The sequence below is a fragment of the Nicotiana tomentosiformis genome, chromosome 2 (genome assembly GCF_000390325.3).
Source record: "Nicotiana tomentosiformis chromosome 2, ASM39032v3, whole genome shotgun sequence".
NCBI classification, from domain to species: Eukaryota; Viridiplantae; Streptophyta; class Magnoliopsida; order Solanales; family Solanaceae; genus Nicotiana; species Nicotiana tomentosiformis.
The window spans coordinates 66,154,759-66,161,039 of record NC_090813.1 but is presented as its reverse complement, the minus strand read 5'-3'; positions in this window follow the sequence as shown (position 1 = coordinate 66,161,039).

Sequence of the window (6,281 nt, the reverse complement as noted above, 5' to 3'; positions counted from 1 at the left end):
TTTCCTGTAGAAACGGTTCCAAAAGTTGTAATTCAGTTCAAGGTTCCTTTCGCATTTTCCTGTTAAGAACTTCTGATCGATCTTTGAGAATACTTGAAGTCCCCATGCCAGGGGCATTGGCCAACCTTCCGCGTGTCGTATCTTAGTAAAAAAAAAAAGTAAAGAAGAAATGAGAGAGTCTTATCAGTGAAAACCCGTATGGGCACTGTAAGGCGCCAGTGATTAGAGAAATGAGAGAGGTCAGTTAGCGAAAACCCGCAAAGGGCGCTACTAGCGGAATGAGGGTCTTCGATGCTCCGGCATGAGCACAACTAAGACAGTTTCAAGATGAACATTTGCGACGTATTTTGAGAATTAGACAGCTCAGACAGATCAGGCGTAGAGTCCAAAATGTATGTCATGATTCATTGAAGTCGGCACATATCTCCAGATAACTCTCCTTATTTCTCTCCCCGAAAGGGACACCTTTTATTTAGACACAATTCCTTTTCATTTCCAATTGCTCTTCTATTCTTTTCCATAATTTTTCTTAGATTCCCTTTCGGTCTAATCTTGCATCAAAAGCAAAGCAAAAAAATGGCTGCAAAACTGGCTACAGTTTCCCCGTAATACCGAGCATAATTTGGAGCATATACGGCATTGACGAAGGCAGGAATCCATATGTGATCTCTTTTGATAAGGCGGACAAAGTTTCTCAAAGAAACTGAAAAGGTCGCCTAAGCAAGACTTGCTTCATGGGAAAAGTTGATAAGCACTACAGTCAGAAATTGGTTCTAGGTGAAAGACAACTAAGTTTGATTTTAAAGGAAAATTGCCTTGCCTTAGGGACAAGGATTAGCGGTACCATGGACATCCGGGTATGAAACAGCCAGGGGCAACGTCAGAAAGACAATGTCTCTAGAAAGCGATACAAAGTATTCGGGAACCTCGTTATCACACTGACAAAATCAGTTCTTCGACAGGGGAGGGGTGAATTCAAACTACTAAGGGCATCAAGGCTACAAACCGACCACCACTTTAAAACCTCACAAATATTTCTTTGTTTGAAGCAGGATCAAAGCAGTGCAGAATGGCGATTCTCAAAGGGCGAATGTCACTAAAGGTAAGTTTCCGCAAAATCTCCACTTTCCTTTATTCGTAGCATGCATCATTACTGTCCAAACCTCCCATTTTCATAGCTTAAACCATGGTAGAACCTTCTCGCCTAGGGGGATTTAGCTCCTAGTTCCGGGTAGAAGTACTTTTTGCTCATATGTTTTATAGTAGCTTAACCCAGGTAGAACCTTTTTCGCCTAGGGGGATCCAGCTCATAGTTCCGGGTAGAAGTACTCTTCACCCAGGTTGTTTTACGTAGCTTAACCCAGGTAGAACCTTTTCACCTAGGGGGATCCAGCTTATAGTTCCGGGTAGAAGTACTCTTTGCTTAGGATGTTTTACGTAGCTTAACCCAGGTAGAACTTTTTCGCCTAGGGGGATCCAGCTCATAGTTCCGGGTAGAAGTACTCTTTGTTGAGGTTATTTTTCGTAGCTTAACCCAGGTAGAACCTTTTCGCCTAGGGGGATCTAGCTCATAGTTCCGGGTAGAAGTACTCTTCGTCTAGGCTTGTTTTTCGTAGCTTAACCAAGGTAGAACCTTTTCGCCTAGGGGGATCCAGCTCATAGTTCTTGGTAGAAGTACTCTTCGCTCAGGTTGCTTTTCGTCGCTTAACCGAGGTAGAACCTTTTCGCCTAGGGGGATCCAGCTCATAGTTCCAGGTAGAAGTACTCTTCACCTAGGATTGTTTTTCGTAGCTTAACCCAGGTAGAACCTTTTTGCCTAGGGGGATCCAGCTCATAGTTCCGGGTAGAAGTACTCTTCGCTCAGGCTATTTTTCGTCGCTTAACCGAGGTAGAACCTTTTCGCGTAGGGGGATCCAGCTAATAGTTCCAGATAGAAGTACTCTTCGCCCAGGCTTGTTTTTCGTAGCTTAACCCAGGTAGAACATTTTCGCCTAAGGGGATCCAACTCATATTTCCTGGTAGAAGTACTCTTTGCCAAGGCTTGCTTTTCGTCGCTTAACCCAGGTAGAACTTTTTCGCCTAGGGGGATCCAGCTCATAGTTCCGGGTAGAAGTACTCTTTGTTGAGGTTATTTTTCGTAGCTTAACCCAGGTAGAACCTTTTCGCCTAGGGGGATCTAGCTCATAGTTCCGGGTAGAAGTACTCTTCGTCTAGGCTTGTTTTTCGTAGCTTAACCAAGGTAGAACCTTTTCGCCTAGGGGGATCCAGCTTATAGTTCCGGTAGAAGTACTCTTCGCTCAGGCTATTTTTCGTAGCTTAACCCAGGTAGAACCTTTTCGCCTAGGGGGATTCAGCTCATAGTTCCGGGTAGAAGTACTCTTCACCCAGGCTTGTTTTTCGTAGCTTAACCCAGGTAGAACCTTTTCGCCTAGGGGGATCCAGCTCATATTTCCGGGTAGAAGTACTCTTCGCCCAGGCTTATTTTTCATAGCTTAATGCACGTAGAACCTTTTCACCTAGGGGGTACCAGCTCATGTTTCTGGGTAGAACTACTCTTCGCCCAGGTTTGCTTTTCGTAGTTTAACCTAGGTAGAACCCTTTCAACCCCTGGTTACGCTCCTTTCAGTAATACAGGGTGCCAACCCCTGGTTACATTCCTTTCGGTAATACCGGGTGCCAACTCCTGGTTACACTCATTTCAATAATACAGGGTACCAACCCCTGGTTATATTTTCTTTCGGTAATACAGGGTACCAACCCCTGGTTACATTCCTTCTCAGTAATACAGGGTGCTAACCCCTCGTTACACTCATTTCAATAATACAGGGTACCAACCTCTGGTTACATTTTCTTTCGGTAATACAGGGTACCAACCCCCGGTTACATTCCTTCTCAGTAATACAGGGTGCCAACCCCTGGTTACACTTCTTTCAATAATACAGGGTACCAACCCCTGGTTACATTCCTTCTCAGTAATATAGGGTGCCAACCCCCGGTTACATTCCTTCTCAGTAATCCAGGGTGCCAACCCCTGGTTACACTTCTTTCAGTAACACAGGGTACCAACCCCTGGTTACATTCCTTCTCAGTAATACAGGGTGCCAACCCCTGGTTACACTTCTTTCAGTAATACAGGTTGCCAGCATCTGTTACACTCCTTTAAGTAATATAGGGTACCAACCCCTGGTTACACTTCTTTCAGTAATACAGGGTGCCAATCCCTGGTTACACTCATTTCAGTAATACAGGGTGCCAACCCCTGGTTACACTCTTTTCTGTAATAAAGGGTGCCAACCCCTGGTTACACTCCTTTCGGTAATACAGGGTACCAATCCCTGGTTACATTCCTTTCGGTAATACAGGGTACCATCTTCTAATTCCATTTCCTCTGGTAACATAAGTTACTTCCCCTTATGGTTGCATATCCTCACATAGTTAGTTTATAATACTCTCGTTGTCTTCATTTCAACAAATTCGATACTTTAGCTTTCTCTAACTCACAAAATTTTCCTAGTGCCAAACTGGGGCAGAAAATTTTTGTTCGTTTTGTTCGTCTTTGATGGCTTTGCAGGCCTCGCCGCATAGCACAAGTGATGATTAAAGCTTGCAGTTTCAGCTTTCTCATCAGAATAAAGAAGTTTTTCGGTCACAAGATAGTTAGAGTTAGCTTGGATAATGTGTCAGCAGCCCAGCTTCTCGAGGTTCATTTTTCCGAACTCTGATCCGGAAAGCAAGCAATCGAGAATGAGCCATGATCCTTTCCTCAAAGAGCATCAAGATCCAATCTAAGGTCAACACAAGCGATCGGGTCAAGAATCAAGATTTGACTCCACAAGACACATAGATTAGGAATTTTATAACTCTTAGTTTCCAGACATATGTAGTTCTTTTTCTTTTCCTTTTGATGCAAGCAGCAAGTAACAGTAACATCAACAACAGCAGCAACATCAGTCTTAAATCTAGTGTCTGGTAGTCCCAGCTACCAAATTTTTCGAGAACTACACTGACCTGATTCCTCTAAACAAGGATATGTAGGCTACCTCGGAAGCAGGGTTCGGTCACCATTTAAAAAAAAATGCTTTCATTGGAGTAATATGTGAGCAAAAATTAGCCATGGCATTCACTTTTCTTTGCACGAAAACTCTTCATGTTCTCGAGCAAAGAGGGGCAGCTGTAAATACCTAATTTTTGTACTATTTTAACACATTCTAAAGTCATTAGTGTTTTGTTGTTTTAATTATATTTCCCAATTTTTGTGTCTTTGATTGCATATTTCCTATCATAAAAATACCAAAAAATAGTTCTTTCTTTATTTGTGCATTTTAGGAATTAACTAACTATTCAATTGATGAATTAATCTAGTTAATTGATTATTTAAATAAGTTACTTAATTAATTAATTTATTTGTATAAATTTAGTTTAATAAGTAGGATTAAGAAAGAAATTGGGCCAAATTTGAAAGAGAACGTGGCCAAAAGTGCAAGATAAGGGGCTGCCTTTAAAAGGGTCCGGAACGACGTAGTTTTGCCTCAAAACTACGTCGTTTCATTAAGTGACCCAAGATCAAATCTCACCCATTGATCCCCTCTTGATCTAATGGTCCATATTTGATCTTTCAAGAGGTATTTAAAGCCTCAAAAATTTGAAAAATTCTCTCATTTCCCCTATAACTCTTTCTCTCTTTTCTCTCTCTCTTCTCTCTCTTCTCTCCGCCGCCGCCGGAAATCACCCACCGGCGGCGAACTACCTCCAAACACCTCCAAATTAACACCATATAATCTCCACAACCTCCTCTTCCCATATCTCCAAACCAATTCCTTCAAAAAAATTCTCAAACTCCTTGAATTTTAGATCTAAGAAACTTTAGCCGCCACTTTTTGGTCTAAATTCTTGAAGCTCCGGCCAACACCACCCTACAACACATACATGAATGAATAGAGCTCCACGAGACCTATCTTTTTCTACCCATTTCACCTCCAAAATCCCCGTCGTCGTCGTCCCGCTCCTCGCCACCGCCACGGCTCCACCGCCTCACCATCGCCAAAATGCCCTGAACCCCCATCTTAGCTTTTTTTCGACTCAAAGACACTCGTTTCTTTTGGCGAGATGCTAAAACGCATTTCGTTCTAGCATCTACCCGAAAGAAACATGCGTTTCGGAGTCGGGTAGTCGCCTTTTAGCATCTCTGGCGTCTTCTCGTGGCTCGAATGGCTTCAAGCATACTTGTTAGGTATAATCGTCATCTTTTTAATTAATTTCTAATTTTTTTTTATTTAGTAGATTAGTTTCTGATTTTTTATTTATTTATTTTTCTGTTTTGGTTATTTTTTGTTAATTAGAGTTTCAAGTTAGGTTTATTTAATTAGCTATTTCTATTTAGTTTAGTGGTTTGTTAGATTCGTTATTGATTTAAACATGATCTTTAATGTATTAGTTAAATCGTTCACTTAGTTAGTCGATTATTTAGTTGTTGTTAGTCGTTGTCCGATTGTTAACGATGCTCGTTCTATTTTGAGCATTAGTTTGTAAATTTAGTTGTTTGTTTAGTAATTAGTTTACACAAATCGAATTCATTCCCATCAAGTTGGTTTGAATACTTAGTTCAATTACGTTTTTAGTCTCGTCTATGCTTTGTCAGTTCATAGTTGTCCAAGTTTGATTTGTGTTGAGCAAGTAGTTTATTGTTGATGGTTAAAATCTGAAGTTAGTTTATTTTATCATAAAATAGGGTAATAGTAGCTTACTTTTACTAGTAGGGTGGCTGAAAGGACATTTTTTTCTCCTTGCTTCTGACACAGTAGATTTTTAGGCTGTCCTTTCACCTTTGGGACAGACCTTGAACAGTGTTTAGCATACAAAGTCAGTCTTTTGGACAGATTTTTGGTGAACCATAAAATCTGTCCAAAAATCTAACTTTATTTGCCTATTGAAAGGGCTGCTTTTCTCCTATAAAAGAGACTCTCTTACACTTAGAATGGGGATGCTTAATGACTGAAAAAAGAACACACACTCTCTTATACTTAGAAGACAGAGGCATTTCTCATTCTAAGCAAAATACACAACTTTGAGAGTAAAAGGCATCAGCTGAACAACAAAGTAAGCCGAAAAACTGAAAGTTTGTGAGTGATTCTTTTGAAAGCTAATACCTTGTGAAAAATAACTTAAGCTCTTAAGGTTAGCCGAGTTCTTGTTTCCTTTTCCAAGATACTGAACTTCTGTTTTGAGTTCCTGGGTCACTTCGGGTTAAAAGATTGCTGTTTGGTTGCTCTTTTCACTGCTGG